The sequence below is a fragment of the Rhagoletis zephyria genome, unplaced genomic scaffold (genome assembly GCF_001687245.7).
Source record: "Rhagoletis zephyria isolate East Lansing unplaced genomic scaffold, Rhagoletis_zephyria_1.1 Rzeph_scaffold_00257, whole genome shotgun sequence".
In the NCBI taxonomy this organism is placed as follows: domain Eukaryota; kingdom Metazoa; phylum Arthropoda; class Insecta; order Diptera; family Tephritidae; genus Rhagoletis; species Rhagoletis zephyria.
In genome coordinates, this window is record NW_016157341.1 from 73,303 (window position 1) to 90,200 (window position 16,898).

The following is a 16,898-nucleotide window of genomic DNA, read 5'->3' on the forward strand; positions in this document are numbered from 1 at the left end:
CAATTGAACTCGCACTCAACGGCTGCTGATTGCTAGTCACTCGCTCTTTGATGTCGTCGTTACACACGAACCGCTAAAAAATGGACACATACACGAGTGTTCAAACCCATTGACATTTGTGGACATTATGAGCTTAATAAAGCCGCCAGCCGCTGAAACGTCATCGATACTTACTACACTAAGTAAAGCTTAATTGACGCGTTTCGTATCTGTGCCAGCCAGCCAGCCAGACAACCAACCAGTCAGGTACATAGCTAGCCACTCTAATCGCATGCCGCGCGGCAAAGAAAATGCGGCGGTCGGTGAGCATATTGACGCGCGTAGCGGCGTGCTAATCGTTGTAACTGGAATCGAACCGGGCTGATTAGCAACGGCGAATAGCTGCGAACAGCTATGACAAAAGCGGCAAGCGGTAGCTGTACAAAACCGCTTAACAGTTCGCAGCACCTGATACAAAACTTTTGTTTTCAAAACATTTCTTATTCAGTCGGTATTCGCACACTCAGCAGAGCAGTTGTGCAGGTACTACATAGGAGCACTTAGTTTTAGCGTGTGGAAAAGTCAACGGACATCAGTAGCGAGTACGCGGCGTAAGCTGAAATCGACGACTCTACGCCAATAGTCGATGAGCTATTATCGACGGTGAATCGGTCAACGTGTATTTTTTAAATTTTTATTTTAGCCATTGTTTTCGTCATTACGTTCGCTACGCTGCAGCTAATCAGCCGCATATTCGCGCACCACGCCACATAGCCGCCTCGCCACACGCTGGTCAACTCTGCGCCGCTTCGTGGACGTTTGAGGTTTTGTTTGGTTTTTATTTGGCCGCAGTCGTCGTCGTTGTCGTGCACTGGTCGAGTTCAGTTCAGCTTTTCCGCAACACATTCGCGCCTTTTACGTGCTTTTTACGCGCAGTTTAGCGACTCAATTGTCGTCAGTCGCATTGTTGGGCGGCCGCGTATTGTGGTGCTAAATATTCGTTTCAATTCAAGCGACATTTAACTTTATTGGTGCGTTGGTTTCTAACGATTTTTTAAGAGTATTTCAGTTTATTTTGGAATTGGACAAATGTGTGTTTTTTTTTTGTTTGATTGTGAAACCGCAACAGAAAAGTGCTCGTCTTTTGAGGGAGTCCATAATCGCCACGTTAATGCTATAGCAAAAGTTGTTAAGGCCAGACGCACGTACGTAACTGAAAATCCAAGCATTCCAAATTTGCGTGACTAAGCAAGATCTTATCAAATAATTGCGAAAATAAAAAAAATAAAACATATGACTTAAGTGTTGTTGGTAAAAAAAAGACTACGAGGGATTTTGAAGTGATCGCCGATCGTCGAATTGATAACCTGCACTTTATGCGAAGTCATTTAGAGCAAATTAGTGCTGCTTAATTTGGAACTGTTTACCTTTCCAGCTGATTCTTACCAATGTTCGACCGTTAAATGCGAAATTCATTAAATTTACAAATTTATAGCTGGTGCGATTATTGTCGTACAAGTCGTTATTTAGTAGCTGGTTGGGAGTTTTGTCTCTTTTTTTTCTTCTCTGTCTGTCGCACTTAATCGTTTTGTAATTAACGCAATGTACGTACAACTTTATTTATTTTTTGTTGTTTTGTATTTGCAAGTTTTTGAGTTTAGTGTTGCAATAAAATTAACAGCAAGCAGCTTCAGATTGGATATGTTTTCAAAGCAGCAACGAAAAACCCAGATCCACTTGCGTTGCGTGTTTGTATTTTAAATGCCCCATAAAGCACCCGGCTCGAATAGAAATACAAATTGCAAAATTCAAAAATACATACATATATGTATGTACATACATGTGTAGTAGAAAATTTCGGGGACGTTTTTGAAAGAACTTCCCCTAAAACTGTTTAGCCACTTCTGGATTTCGTGTTTTAATTTTTTGATATTTTCTCAAAGAATTTAAAAAAGTTTAGACGATTTTGAAAATATTTGAGTTTTACGTGCTTGACAATTTCTTCATTTCTAATTTATTTTTTTTTAACTTGAACTTTAGAGAAAATTGTGAGAATTTTTTTAACAAATTTTAGATAGATATGTATCTTAAAATCGTTTTTATTTTTTACGGTTTAAAAAAAATTTCAAAGTTTTGTAAAAAGTTGGAAGTTTTTTAACTAAATTTCTTATTCAAATTTAATTAAATAAAAAATTACATTTACCACTTTGCAGTTCTTTGAATTAAAATTTTTGAAAGAGAAGTAAAAAGAATTTGAAATATTTCCCTAAAATTTTGTTTAAACTTTTTAAAATTTTTCGTGCATGTATGTACATAGTTAAAAGGTTTTCAAACAATTTTTGTAACTTGAAAAAAATATTGTAAATTTGGAAAATATGTAACTTCGCTAAAATTTGTAACTGAAGAAATTATGTAATATGTGATATATAAATCGTATTTTAACCGTTAAAATTTGATTTATATTTTTCCGAACAAATTTAACCGCTATTTTGTGATTAAAATTTGTATGACCAAAAATACAAGTTTTTCGATTCAAAATAATCGTTATTTTTTAGATTATATTATAACAGATTTAATTTTTTAGATCATAAAAGATTTAAGAATGATCAAAAAAGTAAAAAGTCTAAAATTACGGGTATTTTTTATCAAAAAAAAAATAATAAAAATTACGATTTTGCAAAGGTCTAAAAATTAAAAACCTTGATATTTAATGGTTATTTTCGGTCCGTGAATTTTTTAGTTTTAATTTTTTCTTAAGTTTGAAATTTTTAAGAAGTGATATTCAAATTTTGTTAAAAAAAAATTTTTTAGGTTGTACAAAATTTTGAAGAGAATTTGGGTTTTTTTCAAAAACGTTTTAATTTTTGTTAGTATGTTTTATATTTGAGTTTGGTTAAAAATTAAAAAAAAAAATAATTGAAATTTTTAGAACCGATTTTTTGATTCAATTTTACTGTTGAAATTAATGAATAATTTAGAAATCTTGCGCTCTAGAATTAGACATTTCCGTGTTTTTGGGCTTAACTGCTCGAACTTAAAAATTTTCGCATAAAAATGTTGTAGTTACATTTTAATGCTTTCATGCTACTCAAAATAAAAAAATCGGAAATAAAGGTTTTGAAATTAAAACAAGTTAATAAAAAATTAAATAATGAAAATATGTAAATTTGTTTTTTTTTTTTTACAGAACTACGAAATTCTCGAAATGTTAAATCGGGTTCTCCAATTCTTGGATATTTTTTCTAATTGTTTCGAAATTATCATTAAATTCTGATTTCTGATTTAATTTTTTATTCTCTTCTGACATTTTTTGTTCCAAATAAAGATTATTATTTTTTGCTTCTATATGTTTGGCGAGAATTTAAAGTTAAAGCCTTAAATGTTTTACTTATGACCGGATTCACAGTACTTAGTTAAACCAGTGTTAACTTAACCACGAACAGGAGGCCAACTATGTATTTATATTCAGAATCATAATTATCAAAATCGTTAGTTAAACTCTTGTCAGTGGTTAACTGCGCACTGTAAATTTGGTTCTTAGATACTCTCAGTTTCAAATCTTTTAAAAAACATTTTGGAGGACTCCCTTAAATTCGAAAAACCGGTTAACTCAACAGTCGAAAATATTTTTGCTATAAAAATTAATTTATTTTAATTTGAATTTTTTATACTTCAAAATCCTTTCTTAAAATTTTTGAAATACGAGCATTTTTAATTTTTATAAAAATGTCGGTATCTAAATTTTAGTATCAAACAACATACACGCACATAAATCTATGAACATATTAATTCCCTACTAATGACGTCCACTAGCAGCAGCTGGCGGTGTTTCGAGTAGCAGTTATTAATTATGTCATATGTATAGCCATTTTCTATCGATCTTCCAATCTAGAACAGCTGTGTTGGCTCTCCAGACTGTGACACACACACATATTTTATTCGTTTCTTTGGCCACTCGAGTGTAAATTTTGGCCAACATGCATTTGGTATGTAACTATGTAAACCTTCTCCTATCAACTGATAACTTGGCTTTCGTTTGTGTTTCGCTACCAGCGCCTTCCAATAATTCAAGCCTCAGTGCTGTTGGCACTAAAGCAAATTTCGTCGATAGTATTGTTTGTTCACGTAAGTTCGCTCATCTTGGCAGTTTTTTTTTTTAATTATTTGAAAGCGGCAGCGATCGAAGCGAGCGTTTTGCGTGTTAACCTACTCCCAATTAATTGGGCTTGCGCTTCGCTGATTTTTTGGATGTTTTAGTTTAGCAATTTTCTTTTGCACATTTTTTTTTGTGTGCTAGCAAACAGCCACTTAATTGTTGTCCAACTTTTTTTAAGCGATTTTTTGCATTTTTCATCAAAAGTTTCTCTCAGTCAGTATTTGCCTACACTCTTGACTTACGATAACCTTGTTCGCATTTAAATTTCATTTTTCACCCATTATAACAGCAGTTATTCAAGTCTTCCGCTTTTTGTGTGAACTTGTTTGCCTTTGACACTTCACTGATGATCGCAATCACTTCGTGTGCTTGCTTTGTTTTTAAACATACATATGGTATGTATTTATGTACATAGTTTTATTATGCTTAGTTAGTCAAATTCAGTTGGATTACCTTTGTTACATAATTCGTTTTAATTGCGATAAAACGATCGTTAATTCAGTTGGCCTTTGTCGCTGAGCTAGTTAGCCAGTTTATGGTTAATTAACTTTTATATAACAACATTAATTGGCTGGCATTCGCATGCCAAGGGTAAGAGACTTTTTTGGTGTTCACCGTCTTCATAAAATATTTTCTTTTGTCCCCGAAAAGTAGGCCCCCTAGAAATCTAAAGCGTTAAACAGGCGCTCTCAGGTATTTTTAATTTCTCAAGCAAAACATGTTAAAGGAACCTCCAAATTTGCCAGCCAAATGATCCATAGTTTAACGCCTCGTTATTGTTTTCTTCATTAGATAAATATGTGGTCGACTTCAAGAGCTTTAGAAAGCTCCAACAATTTTTTTTTTCACAAGGTGTGCGCCAAATACAAGATGATAACAGTTGGCTAAATTAGTTCACCTGCTGTTCTATGTAACCCTAGCTTCTTCTTCAACTTATAAGTACAGAAGCCTCGGAGGAGCTTACATACTGAGAATCGATTATTTGAAACCAATTTTGGGAAGCCTCGTTTTCCTCAACCCTACCAATCGAGTTGCAGATCTCTAACACTGTGGAACATTCTCACCGCGACTCTCGAAGCGCTACTAAATATATCCTCTCCGCATTTAAATCAAAATAGAGGCTCTACGAAACCATTTTCAGGAAGGACTTCGCTTCTTGACAATGGATTTCGTAGTATAACTACACGCAAAACTCTAGAGCAGGGGTCTATGGTATACAACTTAGAAGGCTCCTTTTCACTTTAAAGCTAAGATTCACGCCATTGCACTATACATGTTTGTGAGAGTGTGCTGAAAGTGGCCCAGTAGAAAACAAAACAACATATTTACATATACATACATACTCAGGAAGCAAGCTGGCTATCCTGCCTTCAAAGCACACTAGGCCACCTAAAAGCTGGTGTGGGATCGGCTTCCGTTCTTAACACACATCTCATCTAGGAACCCATTATATTTATTCTGAAAAATAAAGACGCTGCACAGGATTACCACAGGTTCCGGATGCTTTATCGGTCTGCCGTGGAAGTAGATGTAAAAGGAAACGTAACTAGGCAAATACGGAGGGTAATTCAAAAGCTGAAATCTTTAACCCTTAAATAAAAAGAAACACTACGAGTCTCGGCAAAACAATTGTTACATGTTGTTGTTTTCACCGAACAGTGCAGGTTCTGTCATGAGTAACAGTAAACAGCAGTGCTAATTATGTGCCACGTTGAAGCTTTTACTACATAGGCCTAGACTTTGCTTCCTAGGATCCACGTATCTACAAGCGTAGGATCAAAATATCATTGATCCAATTGAAATCACGTGGTTCCCTACCTTGTTCAAAGAAGACCTGTAACCAAATAGAGGTTTGATACAATAGATCATTCCTGGTTGCGATAAGTAGGTGACCTGCTTCCTTCTCTATTTAATAACCTGTTTTGATGCATTTCAAGTCACTTGGGCCTCTATCGTTTCTTGGTGGTTTACAACGAGGGAAATTTTCTCATCTTTCCTAGCTGTATTACCATGTTGATTGCCTAGATCTTGCTTTAAAAAAACTCCGGGAGAGCTGTGAGAACTTTGGCAGAATTGATGCTGACCATATTTTAAATGCGAAATTCTTTAGCTCTTAAAATAAACTCAGAACTCTATTCATTGCTCTCAGCAAAAAATTGAAATTGCGGTACGATTCTCAATGTGGCCATACAAGAAGCAGTCACCTGAAAATACGTATGAATCTTAATTTCAATGAAATTGCCTCAACTTTGCGAATGCAACCCTGAAACTTATTGTGAATGATAAATGAGCAAAAAGAAGAGAAACCAAACGTAAAAAAAAATAAATAAATTGAAATTAAAATTGGTATGGTTGTGTAAATAGCTATAATTTCAAATTGAAATTGCGCAATTAGGGCGTCGTGGAATCTTCCTATAAACCAAGCTTGACCTTGGATGATGGAAATTCGTTTCGAAATGGTAGCATACACATTTATATCTGCGCTCTGAAGGTTATATTAAATAAGAATAAGCAAGACCTGTATGAAAACCGATTTCCATGCAGAACTTTTCAGTTACAACCTCTTCGTTCCACAAACAATATTTTAGAACGGTCGTATAACTGCTGGCAATGCTCAGCAGTATTTTAGGCGTTTAGCGTACTCTTATTTCTATTTTATGTTTGTTTAAAGAAGCCACTTTTACGACCATTCTTTTTATCATTGCTCGTCGTTCATCGTTCCAATATTTAGCAATGCAATGAGAGCAATGTGGAGTTTGATTTTTGCATACTTTGTCACACCTTCAAAAGCGTTTGTGCAAATATTATAATTTGTCGTTCTTTGTTTTTGTTTTCTTCTTTTTTGTGAACTTGTTTTTTTTGGAGGTCAACTGAGTTCATGTTTGTGAATTTGTGTACCTTTTCTCGAAATCTGCACTGTGTATATTTTATATGTACCTAATGCCCGCGATAAAAGATAGCACATCAACGTTTTTACCAGTTTTGACTGCTTTTATTTTTTTAAGATTCATTAATTTTTGTTTTATTAAAGTTCAGCTTCTTCTTATCTAACAAAAACCATCTAAGTCCAAATTTCAAATTTAGTAGTAAAAAAAAATTAAAAATTGCACAGACTTTTCCAACCTATTCCAATTATTTTAATTACAATTTCTAAATTAATTTTTGGTATGCAATTTTATAGCCTATTAAATTCTGGTAAAATAAAGTGCAGGTTTGATATTACTAAAAAATCGCATTGATTTTTTCCATATAAAAAATTACTTTGCATGGAAGAAAATTTGTGATACCGTCAGAAAAAAAAATTCAAACTTGTACTTTATTATACCAGAATTTAATAGGCTATAAAACTGCATACCAAAAATTATTCTAGAAATTTAAATTAAAATGCTTGGAATTGGGATGAGCAAACCGTTTGTGCAATTTTTATAATTTTTTTGCAGAGTCTGAAATTTGGAGTTATATGGTATTTGTTAGAACAGAGCTATACTTTTATTTAAAAATAATGAATATTAAACAAACAAAATATAAATAGTTAAAACTGTTCAAAATGTCGCTGGCTGTATATTTATATGTTACATACATACATCCCCATCTCTGAATATCCACGGGCGTAGAGGACAACGTTTACTTGGCGGTTATAAAATTGATGATTGATGATATCTTATTTTTAACCGACTTCCAAAAAAGGAGGAGGTTATCAGTTCGTCGGAATATTTTTTATTTTTTTATTTTTTTTTTATGTATGTTACCGCATAACTTTGGACCACGTCAACCGATTTCGATAATTCTTTTTGCATCGGAAAGGTAGTGTCTCAGAGGTGGTCCCATACTAATCTGGTTAAGATCCGATCAGCGGATCATGAGATATATATATATATATTTTTTTTATATGGGAGTTGAAGTCGGTTTTTTTTTTGCTAAAAATTACTAGTTATATGTATAGCTTTTTTGAGATCTAATCCTAAATCCTAATTCTTTATATTGCTACCTCAATATATATAGATACGTTCCTTCGGTTTTTAAAAATTTAAAATCTTTTGGAAATTTTTAAAATATAATTTAAAATTTTTGAATTCGAGAGCAAGGATCACAGATGATAAAAAATAATCAAAATTTCTAAATTTAAATTCTTCGAAAAACTTTACTTAATTCAGTTATAGGTATCTAAAAGGCCTCTATTTGTCCTTTATAGCTATGTCTGCGCGCTTCTCTATTAAAATATGCACACCATTCACTACATGGTGGCATGGTGTACTATTTACATATGTTAAGTTTTTTAAGTGCAAAGTGCATTAATTGACCGTAGCAAATTTCAATTTGTTTACGTATTTTTATTTCTTTGTTCTCCACAAGACACATGTTTATATTGGCTTCTTCTCGCCTGCGGTAGACTTCATAATCTACTTATCTATGTTTGACTTGAAAATTTATCTCATTTTTAACGCCCTATTCTTTGCTCAAATTCACGCTTTTGTTGTGCTTCTTTCTTTTCACTGATAACAAAAAAGTTGGCGGTAGCACTCGCATTCGGTTAGCAGCCTACAAGATACTGTAGAGGTAGAGGTAATTGACCTGAGCGTGGTTAATTATATAAAATGGTTTATCTTAATTGCTTAAATGCACTTCCGTGCTCTGAGAAATATGTACCTTAAAACGCCACATAACCAGTATGGGAAAACGTAACTAAAATTGAAACTGTATTTGACCAGCTAATTAGAGCGTTAAACAAGCTCGCTTATGGATATCTATTTTTTTTTATAAATACATATATAAGTGCCAATGAACCAAGCGAGAAGCCAATGCCAGACAAGTTCCAAGCTGCAAATTAATTAGCGGATATGATATTTAGTTATGATTTGCATTATCAATCTGTACATAGAGTAGATAGTGGTTTATATGTACATAGGCATGTGGTTGTGTGTCTTGTTGGCATTTATGGCAGTTTGGTAGCGGCTACCGGAACGGGTCATATGTATGTACGATTTAATTTGTGCTAAATACATACAGTGACTCAAACAATCGTTAATATGTTAATTTTTATAATATTCACAATGCTTAATTTATTTTTTTTATGAAAAAAGATATTGTTTTATGTGTTAAAAAAGCACATAAATCATAGTTTAAAACCTTATGTAAAATTAGTGTTAATATAAGTACATATGTAGAAAATAAAAAGATCTAAAAAGTTTTCCTCACAATTTCAAACTTTTTATGTAGATTTTTATATAATTTTAGGGTATGCAGTTTTATAAATCACAAAGTATGTTTGAATCAGTTAAGAATTCGCGGTGATTTTTTTATATTTTTTGTTTGCCACTCAACAAAAAAATGTATTTATATGGCTATGCAAAAAAGTGCAAAATTGCCTACAGCAAAAAACAAATATATATTTAAAAGGCATCACTAATTTTTAGCCGCTTGAAACTTGCACTTTATTATACTAAAATTTAATTGGCTAAAAAACTGCATATCTCAAAGTTTTAAGAAAATTTGTTGAAGTTTTCCAATATTTGTATAAATTTTGAAACCGATATGGTTTTGGTTATAGCCTAAATAGCATTTTTATAAATACCAACGAAAAAATTTGAATTTGAAAAAAATATTGTGAATTCTATGAAAAAAATCAAGATATGAACATTTGTTTGACCCACTGTATGTGCATTTTTGCTGGTAGATAAATTGATGTCATTACGAAACACCGCTCGTTTGGCGTGAATTGATTTATACTTGACATCGATTTTCGAAATACATACATATATACACTTTAATGGCGGTAAATATGGAATGAAATTTTTATTTGATAAACGAACAAAGTTTCTAAGTCTCAGGCTCGTAGAGAAATCGATTTTGATTCTATTGCACTGACATAAAATTGAATTAGTATGTATGTACTATATATTAGGGTGGTAACAAAAAAATATAAAAATTAAAATGTTGGGCTCTCACCCTCAATATAATATATAATAAACTGCATATAAATGCACATTTCAAACTTTGTACAAAACTTACAAAAATTCTACACATTTTCACTAAAATTTAAAACTTTTTATTCAGGTTTTTTAGAAAAATTTCAGGTATGCAGTTTTATAGTTCAATGGGATGAGGATACAAATTACCGTCGATATTTTAGAATTTTTTTCTCGCATTTGCTTTCATTAAACGCAAAAATTTTATAAAATTTTGATTCTGACCAGCCAACTCGGCGGGTTTGTGAATTTATATAAAAAAGTTTCAATTATATGTGTGTCGAATTTATAAGTTTTCAAGTCAAATTTTTTTTAGAATTTTTGCGATTTAACGAAACTTAAATGTTTCCAAACACTGGTAGCAACACGTAATAATTTTTCAACTTTAAAATTTTGATAGAAGTCTTAATTCAAAATTTATATATTGACATTTTTTAAGGACCACCCGTATGTATATATACTACAAACATATACATATGTATACTATAAATCAAATTACAAGCTAGCACAACTATTATTATTTTATAGTAAAACTAATAATTTCCGTTACACTTGCAAGTACAATTTTGAATTCACCATGAAAACAAGCTAATCGCCTTAAACTTGTTAACATTTTCCGCTTTAATGCAAATCAATAACACATTTCCTGCAATGTTTTAATAATTTAAAAATAAATATCAGTGTTATTGTTCATATATATACCAATTTTCCTTGCCGCTTAGCCGCACTATGCATACTAAAATATTTTTTCGTTTACCCCAATGTCTGTTAGACTAGTTTATTGCCGGAACTAAATAATATTCAAACCATAGTTTTATATAAACCATGTTGACATCTATAAACTATTATAAGCTGTTCAAAATTGGTATGGAAATAATTATTTTCCGCGTACTTGTATTTAATATCAACAATATAACTTTAGACAATGACTATATTTAAATTTATGGCCCTCCAAAACACAAAATACCAACTAACGCGCACAATGACTTAGCCGTGATCGATATATTCACATATCTATACAGAATAAAAAAAAAAAACATGAGTCGAGTAAAAAAAAAAACAAAGAATCGTTAGTATATGCTATAAATGCAGACTATTGCTTGTCCAACAACACTATACATGGAATAAAATCATAAATAAATATCGGTTAAACCGTCTAATTTGTGTGCTTATCTACGCCTAATTAAGTACACTTGCGAGCATTTTAATGAGTTTTATTGCATGTGCTTCGAAAAGTAGTTGAACTTTTATTCGTATTTACGTATGATTCTGTACTTGGTTCTTTCATTGTATTCGTGGACACATTTGCTTTTTTACTCGTATGTCCACCGTTTAAGCATACGAAATCCATGGATCTTGCGTAAAATTGTTTGACATCGTTGGATGTTTTCATGCTATTTAAAAGTTCGGGCTTGATGAGAGATGACAGCTACCTATTAGCTGTTAGCAAGAGTCATCCTTCACTGATCTTATTTATTTATTTATTTATTTATTTATTTATTTATTACGGCTCAAAGCCTAATTCAAAATACAATTTACACTATCCTATCTTATAGGTAAAGTTTTACAAAATTCATATAATTTTGCCTTAAAAACTAAGATTTCATTGCAGTTTTTAATTTCCAATGGGAGCTCGTTGTAGCCTTTTAGGCCTTTGTAGAAAATATTTTGCTTATCTATTTCTGTTCGAAACAATGGCAATTTGAAATTATGTCTATTCCTAGTATTTATATTGTGTGTTTGCTCCACTAAAACTACGTTGTTACTTAAATACTCAGGTACATTTCCATGTTTTATATTAAATATCAACTTCATGGTGTGAAAGTAAATTTTTTGTTTGACACTCAACCAGTTCAACTTTTTTAACATATCACCCGTTCTAGCATCTCTACGTTTTTTAAGAATAAACCTCATGCATCTGTTTTGAAGCTTTTGTAGTTTATCAATTTCTTTGTCTGCTATTATGAATAGGATCGATGGGCAATACACAAAGTGTGGTTCAATGACCGATTTATAAATAATTATTTTATATTTTTCTTGTATATACTTGGTAGTTCTCTGCACAACCCCAATCTTTTTCGCGACTTTCTCCACTATGTAGTTTATATGTTCTTCAAATTTAAGTTTGTTATCAATTATAATTCCTAAATATTTTATGCTATTAACTTTTTGTATGCTTTCATTATTTATTTTTAGCCCACTTAAGTCTTCATCATTAATATTTTTCCTAGTTATCACCATATATTTCGTTTTATTTATGTTAAGCTTTAGCCTATTCGCGCATAGCCATGTGTATAAGTTATTAAGATCATTTTGCATTTTTGTTACCGCAGTAGTAATATTATCATCACTGATCATAAGTAATGCATCATCTGCAAATAGTTTGATCTCACAGTCTTGTATTACATTTATTATATCATTTATATATATGAGGAACAGTATTGGTGCTAGCACCGAGCCTTGTGGTAAGCCTATGGGCACTTCCAATTCGTCCGATATCGCTGTTTTTATAACTGTTCGCTGTTTCCTATGCTTTAAATAACTGCGAAACCACGCAAGCTCTATGTCTTTAATACCGATTTGTTGAAGCTTTTTGATAAGTATTTCCCTGTCTACCGTTTCGAAGGCTCTTTTAAGGTCAAGAAAGACAGCAACCACCACTTTCTTATTATTTAGGTCGTCTTTCCACTCCGATATCACAAAGTTAAGAGCTGTTTCGCACGAATGTTTTTTCCTAAAACCCGACTGTTGACTGACAAGTATTTTGTTTGAATCTAGATGTTTTACCAATTGATTCTTAACATACACCTCAAGAATTTTAGCATCACTTGGTATGGTATTTATGGGTCTGAGCTCTTCTGGTTGTATTGTCTTTTTGACTTTTTCAACTGGGATCACCGTTGACATTTTCCACTTTTCTGGTACAATACCATCTTCCAAACTGCTATTTATTATTTGGGCGTAGAAATACCCTGTATACATTATAGAGTCTTTTATTACACCGTCAGACAGAATTTTTCTACCGCCTATTTTGTATTTAAAATCTTGCAGGATTTTTATAACTTCATCGGTTGTAATTTTTGCAAACTTAAATTCGGAATTGGCGTGACTATCACTTAGTGTTATATCGAAATATTCTATAATATTATTTATTTCTATCACACTATTTATAAAAAACTTGTTAAGTCCATTTGCCAAAGCAAGATCATCTTCTACCAATATACCATCGATTACCGCTTTATTAATACCTTCCTTATCACGCGCCAAGCAGACCGTGGATTTAAGGTACTTCCACATTTCTTTGGCGTTGTTTTCATTCATTATGACTTTATTTTCCATGTATTTAATTTTCTTTATTTTAACCAGGTTTTTATACATTTTATTAATATTTTTGTATTCATCCCACAATCCTGTCTGTATAGCACATGTATATAAATAAAATTTATGTTTATTTAATTGTGCAAGCTCTCTATCGTACCACTTATTCATTAGTTTTATATGTACTTCTTTTTCATAAGTTAAATTTTCCATTGCTTGCGTTAAAATGTGGTTCACTAGTTCAACTTTATCATCAATTAATGCGTTTTCATCGGACTGATGTTATTGGTGTGTGCCAATACGCGAATACTCTTTGTATGTTTCCTCTGTCCTCCTGCACCGCTAGACCAACAATTTCTACTTTTTCTGTAATCTTGAAAATGCTGCGCTGACAGCCCTGGAGTTGAAGCCAACGGTGCCAATATCGATTTGAATACGCCAGTAGCATCTAACCAATCTATTCCGTATATTATTGGTTTATTCGAAAGAGAAAACATTACCATCATCGGCTGGCTTCGCAGTAGCGCATTTGGTTAGTCCAGTTTTTCAAAACCTTGGTGACTATGCGTGGCTCTATCTCACGAATGGCTTTCTCGTTATTCGCCTTAAAGGCCTGAGTCATTAATGAATTATTCGGTCCTTCACGGCACCCCACAAAACGGCGTCAAATCGCAGCTCCAAGGTGGCCAACTGACGTCGACGAGACGGCTGATGACGCATTTACCGGAATTTAGCGCGCAAAAGATCGATTGTGGCATGGGCTGTGTGGCATGGCCATCCTGCTAAAACCAAAGATCGACTGAGACCATGTCTTCAATTTCTGATCGCGTAAAAATCGTTTATCATGCCTCTGTAGCGCTTCCAGCAGCATTATCAAAAGAAAATTTGCTAATAATGCCGCCCCTTCAAAATCCGCACTCTTTGAGGATACATTGGCCTCTCGGCGTTTTCCGATTCCCAAATATGGCACTTTTGCTTGTTAGCATAGCCACCGAGATAAAAATGCGCTTTGTCAAAAAAAAAACTATTTTGGAAATAAGTTTGTGATATTTTTTTGTTCAAGGGAAAGGCGATTCATTTCGTTCCGCGGAGATATGGTACTGAGTTGCTGTCAAGATTTCTAGAGCAAAAGAGCTGGTCACTGTCAAAATGGCATATGATAAAAAAAACGCTATAGGGACCACATAAGATTGAAAGAGCCGGGCGAAAATGAGTAGTCTTGTCTAAAACTCCATCTGGACTTAAACGTCGTGAAGAGGTCCTTCACAATTTGGATGGAGCTACATATAAGTTTTGTTCAAAGTCACTCCACATAGCCGTTTTTATTTTGCGGGCATACCAAACTTAGATATGGCGTCGTAGAGACAGAGGATTTTCGACTCTTGAAGCGTCATTGATAAGGCCCTATCAAAATCGGCAAAAGATGTTAAAAAGCAACGCTATAGCCTTTGGTAAAAAATTCCAACGCTTTACACAATTTTGGCGATGAAACTCTTTTAGCTTTAGCAGTCGTAGGACCGTGACTAGCTGCCATTCACTCTTTCAACTCTGCTTTGATGTCCACCAAACTGTGACGCCGTAAAATAAAATAGGTCATGCGACTAGTGTATATAGTCCAGTGTCCAGTGCACTATGTGAGGTTTGAGACTCCATTTCTTATCTATACCTGTGTTGTTGCAGGCGTAGAGGCTCTTCAACCTTGCGCTGCCACGTCAGTCTGTTGATCAAAATGACGTCCATTCTGCAACTTAAAAAGTACTTGTTACAAAATTGTAGCTGTTTTTTTTTTGGTTTTTAATTATTAACTTATCATGCGTAACCTTTCACCTTAACCTGAAAATAATAAATAAGTTTCTTTTTTCATCGTTTTGTTAACTTATCTTTGTCGTTCTTTGCATGGCACGCCAACCATTACTTACTATTTGCATTTCTTGTTAACACCATTAAAAATTTATTAGCATTCATATGGTTGACTGCGTGTTGGATTAAATGACACCAAAGCACACTATGTACGTACATATGTACATGGACATATGTACATAAGTAAAAATGCTGATCGATATCTCTATAATTATGTATAGTTACATATTTTTGTGTACAACGAACTTTGCTCCTATTGTTATTTATTTAGTGCTTTGTGTGTGTGTGTTTTTTTTTTGGTACTTCGATGTCCACACTTTCGGCCACGTGCTACATCGCTGCCTGCTTGCCCTTTAATGTTATTTAAGCATGAACAATTTTTTTGTTTTTGTAATTTTTTCCAATTTTTATTGCATCAGTCGCTTTCAATTTGCCAGCTCAAAGGCTTTTCCCGTATTTTGATGAATCTTTTAATTTTTTACGCATATTTATGTTGTGATGCGTTATTATTTAATTTCGCTTTCGCTTTAGGTTTTGTTTTTTTGTTTTAGTTTCCGTTTGGTTTTAAACAGATCAAGGTTAAGTTATTACACATTTTTATAAACTCACATACAGATTCGTTTTAAATTTTTTTGCCTAAATTTTTTTACCTGCCTGAGTGGCAGTGACAGCGACAGCGATAGCGGCATCAACGTCATCAACAGCATTCCGACGAAAACTTTTCCGTCAAACAAAAATTCACTTTGTAATTACTCGATATTTACAAATACATAGATTCACATATGTAAGTATGTAGAGCACTTGTTGCTTTTGGCTCTCGTTCCAATGCCCTTCTTTCTTGAATCTGCCTTTAAAAGTTTCCACATGATAAGCTTACATATATGTACATATAAGTATGTACACTAGACCGTACCATCTTACAAGGAAACAAAAAAATGTTCGCCGTACACCTCCTGATTCTTGAAGTATTTTTACAAGACAATTTCGATATTTTTTTCGGCCGAACCTACTTGTTGCCTTTTAGCAAAAAAAAAAAAATATTTCTAAAATGGTTGCACTGGAATAATCAAAATACTTCCTTAGAAAAAGTTTAATGATTTTTGTTGAGCTTTAATTTGCTGTATTAGTGGGGTTCTTTAGGGTGGTAGGAACTGAGATCTGGTGGGTAAGTAGTAGAACGGGGTATTTGAGGTCAATGAACTCTAGACCAAAATAGAACATCGATATATCATACCATAAGCTCCGTCTGTAAATGCCGAAGTTCGGACGAAAAATTTACGTTCGCCCAAAAACATTTAAAATTTTCAAAATTGCCTTGCAAAAATACTCCAGAGGCGTAGGGCGAACTTTTTTTCCGGTAAGGTACAAAAAAAAACTATATAAAATTTATTACAATTTAAGATTTAGCTGGACCGATTTAAAAATACCTACTAAAATCTGGTTTTTTTTACTCCGTTGATAAACGTTTTTATGCAGACATCTTAAGCTTACCTATTATATTATTTGGGGCGATTTTTCGGAAAAAAAAAATTTTTGAAAACTTATTTTGTTTATAAAAACTCGATTTTTGGCCCGCCCACGTAAATATTAAATATAATAAATTTTATAATTTCGGTGGA

The 16,898-nt window shown here is 33.1% G+C and overlaps 1 protein-coding gene across 9 annotated transcripts in view; it reads left to right on the forward strand.

Annotated features, from left to right (window-relative positions):
* The window catches only part of Nadk1b (NAD kinase 1b), a 65,965-nt gene that overhangs the window by 13,903 nt on the left and 35,164 nt on the right, over positions 1 to 16,898 (forward strand). For 2 of the 9 annotated variants that reach the window (XM_017609793.1, XM_017609795.1), the window contains exon 1: positions 464 to 1,010. The exons of 5 other annotated variants lie outside the window; for them this stretch is intronic. The gene's annotated coding sequence lies outside the window, so the exon portion shown is untranslated. Of the gene's footprint in view, positions 1 to 463; positions 1,015 to 16,898 lie in introns of those variants that run through there. 2 more of the 9 variants (XM_017609794.1, XM_017609804.1) reach the window with 2 other exon arrangements.